Consider the following 19,863-nt stretch of genomic DNA (forward strand, 5'->3'; position numbering starts at 1 on the left):
GTCAAGTGTTATGATCTTCTACTTGACTTCTACTCAAGCTGATTAACATGCGATAATATTAGGTTTTTTAAAACTTATGCCAAACTTTTGCGAATTCAGCAAAACAGCAAAATGTAACATAACAAGAAAAACTTTAATGTTTCCCAGTATCTTTGGTAATTGTACTGAATATTTCAAAAATACTTTAAATTTCAAAATGTTAAAGCAGAGATGACATAATTAAACATACAAAGAAGTTTCATAATGTTTTAAAATTCTTTTTTAAAACTTTATAGATCGAGCAAAAAATCTATACTTTTCTAACTTCTTGGATGTGAAGTAGAATGTGCCGTGTGGGAAGTACTTTCACATTACTTTTTATATTATTGGGGGCAGAAGCCACATGCCTTTAAATCTGCCATTAAATAATATTTAACACTTCATGGGATGCTTCATTTGCCTAAATGTGGGAAATTCTCGGGGTGATACTAGATCCCAGGGGATCTAGGGAATAAGGGATCCAGTTGTAATTACCATAAGTCTGAGTTGTAATCCTTGTTCTGTCACCTGAGTGACCTCTAGCAAAAATTAGGACACTCAGTGAGCTTGATTTTATCCATCATCCCCAAGGTATGAGGTTGAGTTTGATCAAGGCTGCAAACTAAACTATAGCCAGTCCTCAGACAGGTGTGTCTTTTTGACCTGCAGAATTTTTTTCACACATTCTGAATTAGTTGCCAGCACTTAAGAGACTTCATATAGAAATCCAGATTTCTGGCTTCACTTGAGAAATTCCACATGTGAACTATCAGCTATAACTGAGTAGCAGCCTACCCCCTTTAAATGGAGCGAATTTATTTTTTGTTTTGCCATAGTTATAACCATTCCCTCTGTCTTCTAAAACTCAGGTTATGTTGTCTTTCTTATGGTATAGTTAAAAAGGAAACAAAATGTTTCTTGAATCCATATCTCTTTCAAAATTGAGGAAAAAATACCATGATAACTGCATATATTCTTTAAAAAATTTTGGTGGGGTGGGAAGATGGAGTGGTTTTCTTTTGGTGGAAAGGAAGTGTTTTCTTACAAATGACTTGCTTCATTCATTGCTATTACCTGGTGATTATGGACACTTGATTTCATGATCCCTAAGCCAGATCTAAAGCCTCATTTAATTCTGACATTCTTAGTTTCCATGTGATGATTCTATAACATTGATGTATTTCAAATTATAATGCCTTTGAAGGTCTGTGTATGATGATGAATGGATGGTGTTATGAAACTGGTCAGGCTTCCAAATAGAATAGTGACATCAAAGGTTTCACCTAGTGAAACACAGCCACAAGCAGAGAGGACCAAAACATTGTTTTAGAACCAATCTTTACTTCATAGCTTTTCAACGAAAGTTTGGTCAGCTACGCAAAGCAGCACCTGCTTTGTTATCTCCCAAGGGTAATATTGCCCAAGGTGATAACACCATGATAAGAACTCTAGGTAGGAATCTATAAAACCTGTCTTGTATTTTGTTATTCAGAAAGGACTACTGATTGTTTTTCTTTTCTCACACTATGTTGAAGCAAAATGATGTTAATTTAAAAGAAAATTTAGAAAGACCTATTTCATAAATAGGTTAGACTCAATATGTTTAGATACTGCAAGCAGAACTGTCAGTTGTATTAGGGTCTGATGGATGAAAAGTAGGGCCATTAAGATAATTTTTCCTTTATTATTAAAATACTTGCTTCCATTAGAAACTGTAAGAAATAGAAGTATGAAGAAAATAAAAATCTCCCATAATCCCACCATCTGCTGCCATTTTAATGTCTTTAAATTGCATAACATTTTTATGTATGTGTATAGTGCATTTTTATAAAGAAGTTTTCTTACATGTATATTGTATGCTGCTTTTACACTTTCATATTTTCCAATATCAATATGTAATCTTGGAAACTTAAATATGGTTATATAGTAGTGCAATGTTTGAATATGCCATAATTTAGTCATTTCCCATTGTTTGATATTTAGTCTGTTTTCAGTGTTTTGCAATTATAAATAATGACTTCATGAGCATCATTATACATAAATCTTTACCTGCATCTGATAATTTCCTTCAGATAGATTCCTGTAAATCAAATATTGTATAAAAGAGTATGAAGTCTTTATAGCCCTTGAAATATATTGCAAAATTGCTTTAGGAGAGGCATGGAAGATATGACACCCAGAAACTGAATGTTTCTGTCTTCCTCTGGATAGATGGGGAGAATTAAGAGCAGGAATTAATACAGACACACTGCTTAGAGGTGCTAATTGGGGTAGGGTGCTGGCAAAACTTGGAAGGATCAAACTGGTGTTCCCAGCAGCTAAGACTAGAACAGGGAGTCCTTGCTCCTCCAATCAAGGGAATGTGGAACACTATCCTCAGCCCTGCAGAGCTGTCCCTAAAAGTCAGGGCTAGCGGCCTGATCCCTTGAAGGAAGCCACCAGCTCTCAAATTGTATGATTTACAGAGCTCTGATAGCTCAATACAAAGCATCAGCAAATACAATTTGTGTCAGCCTGTAGTTATACCACCCCACCATCATCTTTCAACAGTCAGATGGAAAAGCAAGCCACCTAATTCCCTCTCCCAAATATCAAGCACAGGCTTCGATGGCCATGTTGGCCTACTGCCTCCCTTGATAGCTTTTTAAATTTGACTTTATGAAAGATACCCTTCCTCACACATTATTTGCCATATTCTGTGTCCTTATAAGATTATTTCTCACTCCCCTAAAATGGCTGCCTCTTACCTGCTTTACCAATTCTTGGAAGGCAGCCATGATTCAGCAAAAAAATGCTGGATTTATATTTTTCGTAGACCTGGCTTTCTGGTGTGCCATTTCCCTCTAGACAGTCTTGGGAAAGTAGTTCAACTCTTTTAGCCTTGGTTTCTATTGTAAAACAGGAATAATTACACTTAACAGCATTCTTAGGATTAAGTGAGATCACATCTGAAAGAGGTAAGAAGGTATCAAGTCACAGTATTTTTGTTTCTAGTGAAGAATAATTTCATGATCTATGCCTTCTGATAGGTAAATAAGCTAATCTAATTCTTTGATCAGGATTATCTACTGCTGCTTATGTTAAACATGTTGACCATTCAGAACTCTACCAAGATAGAAGCAGTGGGTCCTTTCTTAGTTCTTTTTACTTAGGGGCACTCCTCAGGTGTACATTACAGTGTACAATACAGTATATTAGAGTAAATAGAAAACACATTATTTTGTAAGATCAGCTTTGCATTCTGCTTTTGGTGTATGACTTTAAAAAAATATTTTAAGCAATTTGGACTAGAAAGGAATTATTTGGTAGGAGGTGGAGGGCAGGAGTGGAGCCAATCAACAAACAGAACTCCGAGATAGCTGACAGTCAGTTCTCATTTCTCTTGTCCGAAAAAGCATCCTGAAATACTTACAGTTTGACAAGGAATTTCACAGATGAAAGATGGGCAGCAATGCAGATGTTCAGAGTGGCATAGATGATCAGAATTGAAGGCAAAGATCAAAGGAAACCTCTAAATGCTTCCAAGAGAAATGTCTTGGGGTCAGCCCAGTGGTGCAGTGGTTAAGTTCACATGCTCTGCTTTGGTGGACCGGGGTTCACACGTTCGGATCCCAGGCATGGACCTACACACTGCTCATCAGGCCATGCTGTGGCAGCATCCCACATACAAAATGGAGGAAGATTGGCACAGATGTTAGCTCAGCGACAATCTTCCTCAGCAAAAAAAAAAAGAGAAATCTCTCATGATTAGTAAATTTTCAATAAATTAAAACTGTATGTACATAATGGGGGCCAAATCGCCAGAGTGAAGAATTACAAACAAGGGCTTAGTACTTTTGGATGTTGGAGAAATTTTCAGGGACCTGTTTTCCTCTGGCTGATTATTTGAGGTGACTAGAGAAGGGGAAAATTCAAATAAATGAACCTTCAACTGGATGCTCTTAACATCTGTATTTGAAGGGAAACCCATCTGCACTCTGAACCTTATTTTCCATGATATCTCTAATGTCAGTCTGAAACTCTATATGGGCTTAATGAGTAATCAATTATAACATTGCATTATAAAATCTTTAATTTTATATATTTTTCTTCTTGACTTTTATCCCTGTTTCAACCTTGACTTTTATTCATCTGTCTCAACCTTTTGTTTGCTCAAAGTTCTGGAAACAATCAACAAATAAATCTGTGCTGGCAAATGCGAATGGGAACTCTACTGTCCTTACCACTGAGTTCATCTGAGTAATGTTAGTGTTGGCTTGGCCTCTAAGACTAATAAGCTTTTGTCTATTCCAAGCACCATGTCAAAATTAGATCTCAGTTGGGAGGAATGAATACCAGGTTAAAAGATACCAAAATGCCATGCCATATGATTAAGGGAAATAGTTTGATCACTCAGAGAAAGCCTATGCTGACTCTAGAAGTTGTAATGAAGAAAGAAATGGAATCAAGACCTACCATAAAGAATACAGCAACTAGAGGGATGTGTGCTGTTGGATCCGAATAAGTCGGTGAGAGTGTCGCCCAAAGACCTCCTCCATTTCCTCCTCAGATTGGTAATGGCTGACAAAGACAATTTATGCTCATATAGTCTAGTTGTTTAATAGAAAAGATTGGCAATGAAGCATGACTTGTAAAGAGGTTTCGTGACTTGGGCAATGTTCTCTCTTGGAAAAATGATTTATAATTTGTGAAAATGAATAGTTCCTCAAGAAATGCCAGCAACACACTCACAAGCTACTTTAAAATCTCTATTTTCTAGGTATGCAATGGGTCTTTTCCACTTTTCAGTCTGTTGAGCTACAACAGAACGGAAAGCAGAGCTAAAGATAAGGATTAAAGGAGATCATGGACCAGTGAGTAGGAAAAGAAAGACTAGGTGGCCCTTGGAGACTGCTGTGAGACTTTGCACCCGAGGTAGATGTGCAAAAACGTGGTTTTGTAGAAAGAGCACTGAACTTGGAATCAGATTACTTGGCTTCAAATTCCAGCTCTACATTTTACTAGCTTTGAGATCACTTAAAGTCTTTGATATTGTTATGAAATGAGGAGAATATAATAATCCTTGCCTCACAGGGCTATTGTGAAGATCAAACGAGATCATGGGTGTAGAAGAGCTTTCAAAACTGTAAGTGAAGGAGAGTATTGCTGTTGTCCAAGACATCTCGACACATACCAGCTACCAGGGCACAGCTAGAAAGGAAAGAATCCTCCCCATTACTGGAGCTATAGCTAGTGAACTCCTACAGCTATAAGCCTCTTATTTATCCCCTGAGGATGTTCAAAGTTTGTGTGAAAACTTAGTGGCGTATAGTACTGAAGATTACTAATTAATTTATCTTTCCATTTACTTTTCACTTCAAACATAGGTTCCTAAAGAGGCCTTGCTTCCTTCCTTTTAAATCTTTTCGACTGACTTTCAGCAAACTGACATAATAGTTTTAAGCAGATTAAGCATAATAGTTTAAGCAGATCCTACATTGTTTTCCTCATATTTAGGTAGCACTACCTTGGTATTTTTTACACTAGTTTTGAGAATGTAGCCCAAGCACTCTTTTGTTCAGGCCTCCCCTTGACCAGTAACACATATGTGTGAGACTGCTAGCTAGAGTTGTGATAATAGAACAAGGGAGTATATAGGATCTAAACTTATTGGCTTGGCCTCATGAGCATGATGTTCTAAACAACTCAAATTTGCGTTTAAATTTTAAGTTTCCAGGGACCATATTATAGAATGACAAAGAGTTAGATGTGGGAAAATGTCTTCAAGGGCATCTACTCCAGTGCAAATGAGAAAGCAGAGTCCCAAAGTGGGAACAGAGACTTGCTTTTAATGGCAGCGTTGGAACGGAAGCTAAGGTTACTTAACTCCCACTGCAGTACTACTTATTCTGTTTGCTTTGGATCATCCTTACATTGTTAAGAAGAGGACTACCCCCTTCCTCTCCTCCCATCTCTAGATAAATAACCCCTGAATCATGCAAATGATCCAAGCAGCATGGTGCAAACTTCAATAATTTAGAGCCATCAGACAGCTGTCAAGGAGTGAGCCTAAGAATTTAACTTTTCACTGGCTATCTTTTTTCCTTCCTTTTTCATCACATTTTCATAGGAGGCTGTGACTACAATATTTTATCCATACTTTTCCATATTTCATGGTCTTTATCATGTTTCATGAATGCAGAATAATCATTCCAGTTGATATCAGAGCTTACTTGAGTTCAGTTGCTTCATCTGAAAAATAATACGGGGTGGCAAAGAAATGATATTTGGACAAAATAACCTGAAAGATTCTAGTTTCAGCATTCTATGATTATAGAATTTAATATATGTTGGACAATTCCCAGTTTTCCACTAATAGAACTGTCAATGTATCATACAAATGTATTTTAACTTATTCGTATTTCCTTAGGATACATTCCAGAAATGGGATTGCTAGGTTAAAGGGTAGGCTGATTTTTTTATGACTCTTCATGCATAATGTCAAATTGCTGTCTATAAAGATTTACACTGATTAATTATGTCACTATCAGCAATGCGCAAGTGTTCCTGATTCTTGACAGCCTCTCCAGCACTGAGCTCCTTTATTATTATTATTAACTTAAGAGAAGTAAAATATATCAAATAATTAATTCAGCTTGCGCTTTTTTCTAGTGAGGCTGAGCATTCTTCCAAGTATGTTTACTATTTGTAGACCGTGTAGGATAATTATGAAGATAATGGGCTTCAGTGCCAGATAGACCTGAAGTAAGCTATTTAGTTGCTCTTTGACCTAGAGCAAGTTACGTAATCTCTCAAAGCCTCAGTTTCCTCATTAATATCACCACATCAATAGTACCAGATTCTTTAGTGTTCTTGTGAGGATTCAGTGAGAGAATATATGTAAAGTACTTAACCGAGAGTCTGACATAAAGCAAAAACTCAATAAATATTAGCCATTCTTATGTGATTTGTGGGTGACAGCATAATATGATGGAGAGAACACTGAACCATGTATTTTTTTAAAAGCCAGGACTCTAGTCCTGCTTTTCCATTTACTTACTGTGAGTTCTTAGGCAATTTGGGCTTCAGTTCTCTGTGGTTAAATGAGAGACTTCAAGGATCTGTAATGGTTTTTCCAGTTCTAAAATCTTATACCGATATTACTTTACCGTGTATCATTGTAGTACCACCCTATACATCTTTGCAAGTTCTTTATGTGAAACTTTCATTTGTTATTTATTATGAATAAATTCACCATTCTATGAAGTAGAAAAATCTCCCGGCTCTCTCTTGATTGAACCTGGCATCTTAAACCACCCACTGAGCAGCTGTCAATTCCATAGGAAAAAACAGATCTCTGTAAACACAGAGAGAACTCTCTGGGGACTCAGCAAGGAACCAAATTAAGATGAAGCGTGTCTGATCTTAGTAGGCTACAGTCTGACAGGATCTGGCATTTTGATGTATGTATACAAGGTGTAGATATCTGTGAGTTGATATATTTCTGTACAAGTTGGTATATTTCTGGTATTTCCATATCCCCTTCATTAGCTAGGGCTTTGCTTTTATTCTGCTTGATAGCCACCGCTGATATATTCATTCTAAGAGGGGCAAATAAGACACTAAGAAGGTTAATTTGCTGCTCAAGGTAACATGGAGTTACATTAGAACTTTGAGCTGTGTGGACTTGGGTTCATTACTTAGGCCACACCAGAAACCTTTTAAATTGTGACAACAGCAGCACAGTACTGGATTCCCTCTAATATGGAAAAGTTTGCTATTCTGACAACCACTATGTTCATGTTTAGAATGCCCTCTCCTTCCTTTCCACAAGCTTATACATCTTGCCTCCTCAGTGAAGACTTTCCTGACCATCCCATTTCAAAGAAATCTTCCCTGTAGCACTCTGCCTATCCCACTCCTTTGACACCTAATTAGCAAATGTATATAGTATATGCTATTTCTGCATGTTTGTGTATTTCCTATTATAACCAAACATCCTGATTTTTTCTAGTATAGTACAGATTTTAAATGTTGTTCAAATATCTCCATAAGAATGTCCGTACTTGTCAGACCACAAATTCCAATTTTTGGTATAGAAAATAGGAATACTGTAATCTTGCCCCCCACAGTTAAAACATGATGTCATCAAGGGCAAGAAAACATGTTTTAGATTCCTCTGTTTCCCTGAAGAGTTCCCTAGTACAAGATTGGGAACACAGTAGGCGTTAAGTAAGGCAGATTGATCAGCAGTTGGGTCAGCATGGGCCAATCAAATGTACAGATTTCCTGGAAATGAGCAGGATTCCCAGATGTGGGGTGTGCTAAAGATCTTTATGTACATAAATGCTACTCTACAAAGATTTGTATATAGTTTGTAAATAGTGGATACATAATACATTACAAAGAATGTTTTGTAATCCTATTCGATTTTCCTCCTTTTTCTTACTAAACTAGTCTAACCAGGACTTTACATATCTAAATACCACTTGACATATCTAAAGGGCTTTTAACACTTTCACAGTTTTTCCTCTTCTCTCATTAACTCTCACAAAAAATCTGCTAGATATGTAAATCAGGCATTATTATATCCACTATAAAGATAAGGAAGTCAGCCCTGAAAGGGAAAGTGATTTATTCAAGGTCACACACCAGAATCATGATCATCCTACTAATGTTGACCTCACCTTGGTGTACCTGTTCTGAATTGCCCACTCTCAATCCTTTCCACCTTCTCTAGTCTGAAGCTCTGGTTTTTACAAGACAGAAATGTCCTGGTTTAACTTTACAATGGGAATTAGACTATTTGAGCTGGGAGGGCCCTTAGAGATCCTCTTGTCCCACTCTCTCATTCTATAAGCAGGGAAACTGAAGCTTAAAATGAAGCAACTTTCCTATGGTCAAAAAGTTAGGCAACCCCTAATCTTCAAAGAGGCTTTAAATTGGCCAGTCAGCTGCTTTTCTCTCCCTTACCTATCTCTACTTACCTAACATCTTTGCAAGCAAATCTAAGACTTGTTTCAGCCTTTTTGGGATCTAAAACTGACACAACAGAAATTTAGTTTAGATAGGGGTGAGGCTCATGTCAGTGTTGATTTACCATTTTTTTCCACCCTGAACTGATACATAGCAGAAGCAAGAGAACCTGAAGGTAAGAAAGGAAACTGGCCAATTTCTGTGCATTGTCACAGTGTGTAAATATTCATGAAATGATGGGCCAATTAGTACCTATTACTTTATATTACGCAAAGATCTTGGATCCTTTTCACAGTCTTTGGTATAGAATCTGGAGAGGGACTGTGATGAATTTCCAAAAAGGCTGACTGAGACTGACAATATTCTGCAGGCTGTTAAGAGGTAAAATGACCATCCTCCCTTTACCTCTAGAGTCTGCTCTGCTCCTAGCTTTCAAGTTATGGAGATCTAACACTATACAAACATGGAAAGTAGAGCTACAGAGTTTGGAAAGTAGAGTATTACATACAGAGTGAATTGAAAACTTTAAGGAAGGTGAGGAAAGTTGTGAGGCACATGAGGTGAATAACAAAAAGAAAAAATGGAGAACCACTTAAATAGTACACACACTGTTTTTCACTCTATCCTCTGCCCCACAATCTGTTCCTAGTGTTTCTTTCAGAAATCTTTTTGAACATATCTTGTTTATCTTTAAAACTGCTCTTTTGGAGAGGGTCAACTCATAAAATCTCAAATAGTGCAGTGGTTCTCAACCCCAGCTTCTTAGATTTACTGGGGAAATGTAATAAATATCAATGACTGAGCTCACTCCAAAACAATCAGATCTCTTGTAGGTAGTAATCAGACATTTGTGTTTTTTCACCTATATTTTAGAATCAGGTGATTCTGATGCACAGAAGGTTGATAACCACTGATCTTGTCCAAGCTCCTCATTTTGCAGGTATGAAAACTAAGGCCCAGACAGGGGTATGTTTCAAGCCCAGGGTGATGACATCAGTTAGTGAATGAAGTGGTAACAGAGCCCAGGTTTCCTAACTTCTAGTCTACTGCCCTTTCCACTAGACCATGCTAAAGAAAGCAAGGTATATGAGATCAAATGACTTAACTATAAGTCCACGAGGTGTTTCAAAATCTCTTAGACAGTCTGCATCATTTTTAATTCTTAATGTGACTCCAGAATTAAAGAAAGAGAAAGGCTGGTAAGGTTAGAGAATGATGTGTCTCTATCAACTGTAGAGATCCTTTTCCGTTACCTTCAAAATCATAAGCTCTGGCCTGGAATGTAAAAAACTTAAGTGATCACTCACATAGTATGATTTGAGAACCATCACAGGGTGACATCATCCCTAAACATCCCTCTTGCTGACCTGCCACAGTGCCTGAAGTTTATACTACTAGTCATTCTTCTAGGTTAGTGCACTGTTGCCAGGAGGCCAATTATATATATGGAAATAGAGGGACGGTGGACTGTTAACACACCTGCTGTCATCTGGGAAAGTAGCAAACAGAGCCCTGCAGAGATGAGCCCATGGTAAAGATGAATTACTGAATGATGAGAGGGAAGGACAAGCCCAGAATATAGGGTAAGCTCCCAGTGAGAGCCCCTAGGTAGAGCAGCGCCAAAGATCATGTTTTCCCTTTTCAAAATGGCAGCCAGATGCTTGTCATGTGTATATTTGATAAATAGAAGCAATATATTTATAAGCAATATAATGAAAAGAGCACTGGGCTGGGAGACAGAAGACCTGAGTTCTATTAGTATACTCCAGTCTGTGTGGACTGGGGGAGAACCCTCCCCCTTCCTTTGCCCATAAGTCAAATATGAAAATTAAGTGAGATGGTATCAAAGATCCTAAGTGGTTCTAAATCTTTGATTCTCTTAGTGGATCAGTTCGATTACCTTGATGTCTAGTGAAGATATGGCATAAGCTAATGATTTCATTCATCCCCTTTACCACTGTGGCTGGTAGTGTTGATAAAATATCCAAGAACTCCTGGTCCTAGTAAGAAACCAAGCAGTTGGAGCTGTCATAATTTGAAGAGGGACAAAAAGAAACCACCTAGGATCAGAGAAAGTCTATGGAAGTAATTTAAATGGAAAGAACTGGGAGTGACATCAGGAAGATGGCTGAATAAGATGTCCCTCACTTGTATACCTCCCTCAATAACAGTAATTTGGCATCCAATAATGGGCAAAACTACCTTTGTAGGAGCTCTGGCATCCAGCATTATATGCCAAGAGGCCTGAGAGGAGTCTTGCCCACCTGTATGTCAAGTGATACGCATACAGACCTCAGTCCCAGCTGTGAACCCTGAAATGCACTGTGAATTGGCTCCAGCCCTAACAGGTCATGGTCTTGGAGGCCCCGGAGAACAGACTTAGACAGCCATCCACAGATGAGAGAGCCTTTGTGGAAGTCCAAGAGTCCAGCAGAGAAGTTCCAGCACAGTGTTAGAGAAAGAAAATCAGAGATTATATGTATTGGAGAGGGTGAGAGAGACACCTTGACTTTACCCATGTCACCCCTCACCCAAAGCAGCCCAGTTCAATGCCAAGAAAGCCCCTCTTGGCCTATGATTTCTCCCACAGGAGAAAGAGTGTATGAGTGAGTGCCTGGCTTCCCCAGCTGTTCCAGACACTGCTAAAGAGGCCCATTTCTCTCTCACTCCATGTAGAGTGCTGAGTTGTGAGCTAGACAACTGGAGTGGTAAGCAGCTGGAAGAATAGCAGCCAGGGCTCAGAAAATATCAAAGGGACATGGATCCTACTAACTACACCATAGATTCCATTGGGAGGCCCATCAACGAGCCCCTGGGACTTCTTATGTGCAGATCTTCCCTCTGACCCATGAGCACCCCAGTGATCCATGTCCCTCACCCACACAACCCTCCATCTCTTGGCCGACCCCCTCTGGGTGATCCCAATGGCAGTGAGAACAAGTTTTGACAGATGGCTAGTAAGCATGTGCAGACAGCTGGCCCAAATCTGCAGGCCAGGGAGAGACCACAAATTTGGGCATTTAGCACCACCCTTGGAAAAGCAAAAGGGAGACTACCAGAACTTGGACTGGTACATTGCAGGATTGAGAGAAGGCATACAAGCTTAAGAATTCTACCACTAGAGAGAGCAAAAAGCATGGAGCACCTGTATCCATAGATGGTCTAAGGAAGCCTCAAAATCTCTAGCAAGACTGGTGGAAAGCCTTTCTCTCTTGAAGTCAATCAATAAAGACTGGAGGAGGTGACTACTACTTCAAATGCAAAGATAACAATATGAGACTTTAAGGAACATATAAAATGAAGGAAACATGACACCACTAAAGAATAACAATAATCGTTCAGTAATTGACCACAAAGACATGGACATCTTCAATTTACCTAATAAAGAATTCGAAATAGCTGTTTTAAGGAAACCCAATGAGCTACAAGAAAACAGAGAAAGACAATTCAACAAAATCAGGAAAATAACACATAAACAGAAGAGAAATTTAAGAAAGAGATAGAAATCATAAAAAAAGAACTAAACAGAAAATCTGAAGCTGACGCAAATATAGTAACTAAAATGAGAAATGCAATAGAGAGCATCAACAGCAGAATGGATCAAGCAGAAGACAAAAATCTGTGAAGAAGACAGATCCTTTAATAACCCAATCAGAGAAAAACAAAGAATTTTAAAAAGTGAAGAAAGACTATGTAAACTATGGGCTATAATCAAAGGAAGCAACGAGCAAATTATTGGAGTCTCAGAAGGAAAAGAGAGGGAGAAGGGAACATAAAACTTATTTAAAGAAATAATGGCTGAAAACATCTCAAATCTGGGGAGAGAATTGGATCTCCAAGTTCATGAAGTTTATAAGCCCCTAAACAAATAGACCTAAAAAAGATATTCTCCAAGACACATTATAATAAAACTGTCAAAAATCAAAAACAAACAGAATCTTAAAACTATCAACACAAAAAAAGTTTATCAATTACAAAGGAACCCCCATAAGGCTATCAGCAGATTTTCCAGCAGAAACCTTACGGGACAGTAGAGAGTGTATATATGATGAAAGCAAAAAAGTCCAACAAATAATATTTTATCTGGCAAAACTGTATTTCAGAAATTAAGGAGAGATAAAAACATTCCCAGATAAACAAAAGCTAAGAGAGTTAATTACCACTAACATGCCTTATAAGAAATGCTGAAACGGGTTCTTCAAGCTGAAATGACAGTATGCTAATTAGTAACCTGAGAGCATATGAAATATAAGACACACTGGTAAAGGTAACTACAAAGTCAAATTCAAAATATTCAAATAGAGATTGGTGTCAAGATGTCAGCCTAGGCAGACTCTGAACTCACCTCCTCCCACAACCTCGTTACAGCTATTCTTGGAACAGTTACCCCTGAGACAGAACTGAAACTGGATAAAAAGAACCCCTGCAACAAGGGACAATCCTGACTGAGGTGGAAGAGGAGAAATTTCTTTTCTCAAAAGAAAAAAGGCCACCTTTGCAAGCCACAGCACTTCACAACCATCCAGGAGCAATCCGAAGATATGCAGCCTTCCCTGGAAGAGTGGGGGACCTGAGCAGGGGAACATTACCACTATAAGCATCCTTTAGGCTCAGCACAACTGATACAAGTGTCATAATATCTGGCATTCCTGGCTATTAACTACAATGGGAAATACCCCTAGAAAACCTATCAGACATAAGTAGAAAAAAGTCAGCTCTTAGAGGGCCCATGCAAAAATTCCCCCATTTTGGAAAGCAACCTAAAATCATCAGAAAAAGAATTGCACAGTCCTTTGGTGAAAAGAGACTCACCTGATAGGATCTGGGTGCATCTTGGTGATAAGTGAGACCTCTCCAGGGACTGACACATTGGCAGCAGCCATTATTGTAACCTAGTACAGATGTGCTGACACAGACTCTGGCAGATGCCATTGGAGATCTTCCCCTGGCCTGTCCCTGCTCGCTAGAGCACCAATTTAATCTAGCTCAGCTAGGGCAGTCAGCCTGCCCTAGGGACTGGCCCCACTCAAAAGCAAGCCCTTGGGCAACTTTTCAGCCTGCATAGACTGAATGCCTGGATCCTCTGCAGGCAGGAAAATGGATCCACCTGGGCAGGGCATGGATGAGAAGCAGGTGGAGTGGGTGGGGCATGGGTGGAGTGTATGGGCACTTCTGCAGTGGGGTGACTGCGTACACTCCAGGGGGTTGAGATGCCTGCATGGGTCAGGACTGTGTTGAAACAGTGTGCAGACCTGTGGGCTGTGGGGCTTATCAGCAGCAGAAGACCTGTGCTTCTCAAACAGCCACATAGGGGATGAGCCCCACCTTCCAAAACATGAAACAATTGGGTGCTCCTGTGCATGTGGCCAGCCCCAGTCATCTGCAATCCTGAGAGAGCTTACAACAGCCTTGCAGACAAGAGGCCTACAGCAATTGTAAGCCCCTGAGCCTAGCAACCAGGCACATTGGGGGCCTACTCACTTAACAGAAAAAACAAAACAAGTATGTGCTATTAGACTTTGCAGCCAACTGTGCTGGGGCTCCCCAAACCTGAAAATTGAGTGAAGAGTCCATAGCAGTAACATGCAGCTAAGCATAACAACCAACTGGCCATGGGGACAGCCTAGACTTGCTGGTAAGCTGCAGGAAAGCAGCCCTGCTACAACAGAAGGACACACGTAGCCCACACAGGGTTCACTCCTGGAACATTTGGAACCGGGAAGCACACTGTTGGGTCTCAAAAGGCACCTCTTATATGAGGCCACTTCTCCAACATCAGGAGACATAGCTGACCCACCTAATACATAGGTATAAGCACAGAGAAAGAGGCAAAATGAGGAAGCAAAGGGATACGTTCCAAGCAAGGGAACAGGACAAAACCCAAGAAAAAGAACTAAAGGAAACAACTAAAGCTACCTGACAAAGAGTTCATACAAAGAGTCATAAGGATGATCACTGATCTTGGAAGAAGAATGGATGAACATAGTGAGAATGTCAACAATGAATTGGAAAATATAAAAAAGAACCAATCAGAAATAAAGAATACAATAGTGTAAATGAAAAATTCACTTAAAGGGACACAATAGCAGAGTGGATGATACAGAAGAATGGATCAGCAAGCTGGACAAAAAAGGAGGAAATCACCCAAGCTGAACAGAAAAGAAGAAAAAAGAATTTAAAAGAAGAGAACAGTCTAAGGGAACTCTGGGACAACTTCAAGTGAACTAAAATTCATATTATAGGTGTCCCAGAATGAGAAGAGAGAGATAAAGGGGCAGAGAATCTATTTGAAGAAATAATAGCTGAAAACTTTCCTAACCTAAAGAAGGAAATATATGTGCAGTACAGGAAGCATAGAGAACACCAAACAAGATAAAGTCAAAGAGACTCACACCAAGATATATTGTAATTAAAATGTCCAAAATTAAGTATAAAGAGAGAATCCTAAAAACCACAAGAGCAAGGCAAGTTACATATAAAGGAAATGCCATAAGGCTATCAGCAGACTTCTCAGTGGAAACTTTACAGGCTAGAAGGGAGGGTCATGATATATTTAAAGTGCTGAAAGGAAAAAACCTACAGCCAAGAATACTCTACCCGGCAAGGTTCATTCCGAATGGAAGGAGTGATAAAGAGTTTCACAGACAAGCAAAAATTACAGGAGTTTATCACCAAGAAACAAGTTTTACAGGCAATGCTAAAGGGACTTATTTAAGTGAGAAAGAGAAGATGACAAATAGGAATAAAAAAAAATTATCCAAAAAAGGCAAGAAAACCTCTGGTAAACACAAAAATATGTAAAGGTAGCAGATAAACCACCTATGAAGATAATATGGAGGTCAAAAGCCAAAAGTACTAAAATTACCTATTCCAATGATAAGAAAACAATGGATACACACACACAAAATAAGAGGTTAGATATGACATCAAAACCATATAATGTTGGAGGGGAAGCAAAAGAGTAGGGCTTTTAAAAAGAAATAAACTAAAGAGACCATTGACTCAATATGGATTGCTATATATGTAGATTATTATATATGAACCTCATGGTAATCACAAACCAGAAACCTATAATAAATACACAAAAAATTTTAAAAAACTAACCCAAACATAATACTAAAGAAAGCCATCAAATCACAAGGTAAGAGAGCAAGAGAAGAAGAAAGGAACAGAGAAGAGCTACTAGAACATCCAGAAAAAACAGTAACAAAATGCAATAAGTACATATTTATTAATAGCTACTTTAAATGTCAATGAACTAACTGCTCCAATCAAAAGGCGTAAGGTGGCCAAATGGATAGAAAAAACAAGACCCATATATATGCTGCATACAGGAGACACACTTCAGACCTAAAGACACTCACAAACTGAAAGTGAAGGGATGGAAAAAGATACTCCATGTAAATGGCCAAGAAACGAAAGTTGGTGTAGCCTTAGTTATATCAGACAAAATAGACTTTAAAACAAAAATTGTAACAAGAGACAAAGAAGGGCACTATGTAATGATAAAGGGAACAATCCAACTAGAGGATGTAACACTTGTAAATATCAATGCACCCAACATAGGAACACCTAAATATATAAAGCAATTATTAACAGACATAAAAAGAGAAATAGACAGTAACACAATAATAGTAGGGGATTTTAACATTCCACTTACACCATTGGATAGATCATCCAAACAGAAGATCAATAAGGAAACATTGACCTTAAATGACACATTAGGCCAGATGGACTTAGTAGAGATATATAGAACATTCTATCTAAGAACCACAGAATATACGTTCTTTTCAAATGCACATGAAACATTCTCCAGGATTGATCACACATTAGCCCACAAAACAAGTCTCAGTAAATTTAAATAGATTGAAATAACACCAAGGATCTTTTCTGACTACATATGAAACTAGACATCAACTACAGGAAGGAAATCAGAAAAGCCACAAATATGTGGAGATTAAGGAAAATGCTACTTAACAAGGAGTGGGTCAATGAAGAAATCAAAGGAGAAATCAAAAATTACCTGCAGACAAATGAAAATAACAATACTACAAGACAAAATTATGGGATACAGCAACAGCAATTCTAAGAGGGAAGTTTATAGCAATTCAGGCCTACCTCAACAAACAAGGAAAATCTCAAATAAACAATCTAATAGTGCACCTAAAGGAACTGGAAAAAGAAGAACAAACAAAGCTCAAAATCAGCAGAAGGAAGGAAGTAATAAAATTCAGAGCAGAAATAACTGAAATAAAGATTTAAAAAGACATAGAAAAGATCAATGAAACCAAGAGCTGGTTCTTTGAAAAGATAAGCAAAATTGACAAACCTTTAGCAAGACTCACCAAGAAAAAAGAAAGAAGGCTCAGATCAATAAAATCCAAGATGGAAAAGGAGAAATTGCAATGGACACCTCAGAAATACAAAAGATTATAAGAAAATACTATGAAAAGCCATAGGCAGACAAATTGGGTAATCTAGAAGAAACAGATAAATTCATAAAATCATACAGCCTTCCAAAACTTAATTAAGAAGAAACAGAGAATTTGAGTAGACCAATCACCAGTAAGGAGATAGAAACAGTAATCAAAAACCTCCAAAAAATAAGGGTCCAGGACCAGATGGCTTCCCTGGTGAATTCTACCAAACATTCAAAGATGACTTAATACCTATCCCTCTCAAAATCTTTCAAAAATTGAAGAGGAAAGGAAGCTTCCTAACTCATTCTACAAAGTCAACATTATCCTGATACCAAAACCAGACAAGGACAGCACAAAAAAAAAACTTACAGGCCCATATCACTGATTGGCCTCAGTGCAAAAATCCTCAACAAAATACTATCAATTTGAATACAACAATACATTTAAAAGATCATACACCATGTTCAAGTGGGATTTATTCCAGGGATGGCTCAACATCTGTAAATCAATCAATGCGATACACCACATTAACAAAATGAAGAATAAAAATCACATGGTCATCTCAATAGATGCAGAAAAAGCATTGGACAAGATACAGCATTCATTTATGACTTAAAAATACTCTCAATAAAATGGGTATAGAAGAAAAGTACCTCAACATGACAAAGGCCATATATGACAACCCCACATCTAATGTCATTCTCAATGGAGAAAAAGTGAAACCTATCCCTTTAAGAACAGAAACCAGAAAAGGATAATGACCTTTACCGCTCTTATTTAACATAGTATAGGAAGTCTTAGCCAGAGCAATCAAGCAAGAAAAAGAAATAAAAGGGATCACAATTAGAAAGGAAGAAGTGAAACTGTCACTATTTGCAGATGACATGATTTTATATAGAGAAAATCCTAAAGAATCCACCAAAAAAACTTTTAGAAATAATAAATGAGTACAGTCAAATTGCAGGATTCAAAGTCAACACACAAAAGTCAGTTGCATTTTGAGGAGAAGGGGCAGAGCAAAATGGCGGGGTGAGCTGACCCGGGATTCTCTCCCCTCCAAAATACAACAAAGGATTGGAAAAACTGAATTTCAGAGAATAAACATAATGCCAGCACGTGAGAGACCTACAATACCAAGAAGGCGGAGATCATAAACCCTACTTACAGCCTTGGAGGCGCTGGAACGGTAGGAGAGAACATCGCTCCCTCCCCTAGAGTCTGCGATCGCTGCTGCACGGGTCGGGAAGGAGCACGGTAGGGGCTGCGCGACCCGGGATCACCCAGGACTCCTGCTGCTGGTTCAGTGGAAACCTGCTGACGGGGGGAAAGCTTCCGTCCGTGGGGACCCCATAAACCAAGGGCCTCGGGAGACCAGAGAACAGAAGTGATCTGAACCCAGACCGGCGCGTGAGAGTAACAGCCCCTCCCTCCCGGCAAAGCAAGTGGGCGCAGCCATATTGCCCCAAGGCAGAGAGCTCATAACATGCCGCTCTCGACGCCCACCTAGTGGCGACAGGCTGTAACTGCAACCGAATTCTACCACCATGTGAAAAAACCGCTCCTCTACCATCCAGCAATTTATAAAAGCCCCAGACCAGAAGGAAAACAATAAAAACATAGAATTAAGTCCTGAGGACTTGGAATTAGGTAAACTAAGTGATGATGAGTTCAGAGCAGCTATAATCAAAAAACTCAATGAGGTAGAGAGAAAGATAGAGAAACAAGCCGAGTTCTGGAGTTACTGCACCAAAGAGATTGAAATCATAAAGAAGAATCAAACAGAATTACTAGAGATGAAAAACACAATGGACCAGATAAAACAGAATACGGATTCCCTGAACGCCCGTGTAGACACCATACAAGAGAAAATTAACATAATTGAAGGTAGACAGACTGAATGGCTCCAGACAGAGGAAGAAAGAGAACTAAGAATTTAAAAAAATGAGGAAAATCTCCAAGAGATAACGGATTCAATGAGGAGTAAGAACATAAGGATCATAGGAATTCCTGAGAATGTGGAAAAGGAAAATGGAGCAGAAAGTGTGCTTAACGAAATTATTGAAGAGAACTTCCCAAATCTAGGGATTGACAGAGAAATGTGTGTAGAGGAAAGTTTCAGATCTCCTAGATTTGTCAATGTAAAGACACCTACTGCAAGGCACATAGTAGTAAAATTGGCAAAAAGGAAAGATAAGGAAAGAATACTCAGGGAAGTAAGAAAAAAAGAGAGAATAACCTATAAAGGAGCCCCTATCAGACTGTCAGCGGATTTCTCTACAGAAACCTTACAAGCAAGGAGAGAATGGAGTGACATATTCGAAGCTTTAAAAGATAAAAATATTCAGCCAAGAATTGTCTATCCAGCAAGAATTTCCTTCAGATATGAGGGAGAAATTAAATCTTTTCCAGACAAACAAAAGTTAAGGGAATTTGTAACTAAAAGCCCTCCATTACAAGAAATCCTCAAGAA

Source organism: Equus przewalskii, chromosome X, assembly GCF_037783145.1.
Source record: "Equus przewalskii isolate Varuska chromosome X, EquPr2, whole genome shotgun sequence".
Classification (NCBI taxonomy): domain Eukaryota; kingdom Metazoa; phylum Chordata; class Mammalia; order Perissodactyla; family Equidae; genus Equus; species Equus przewalskii.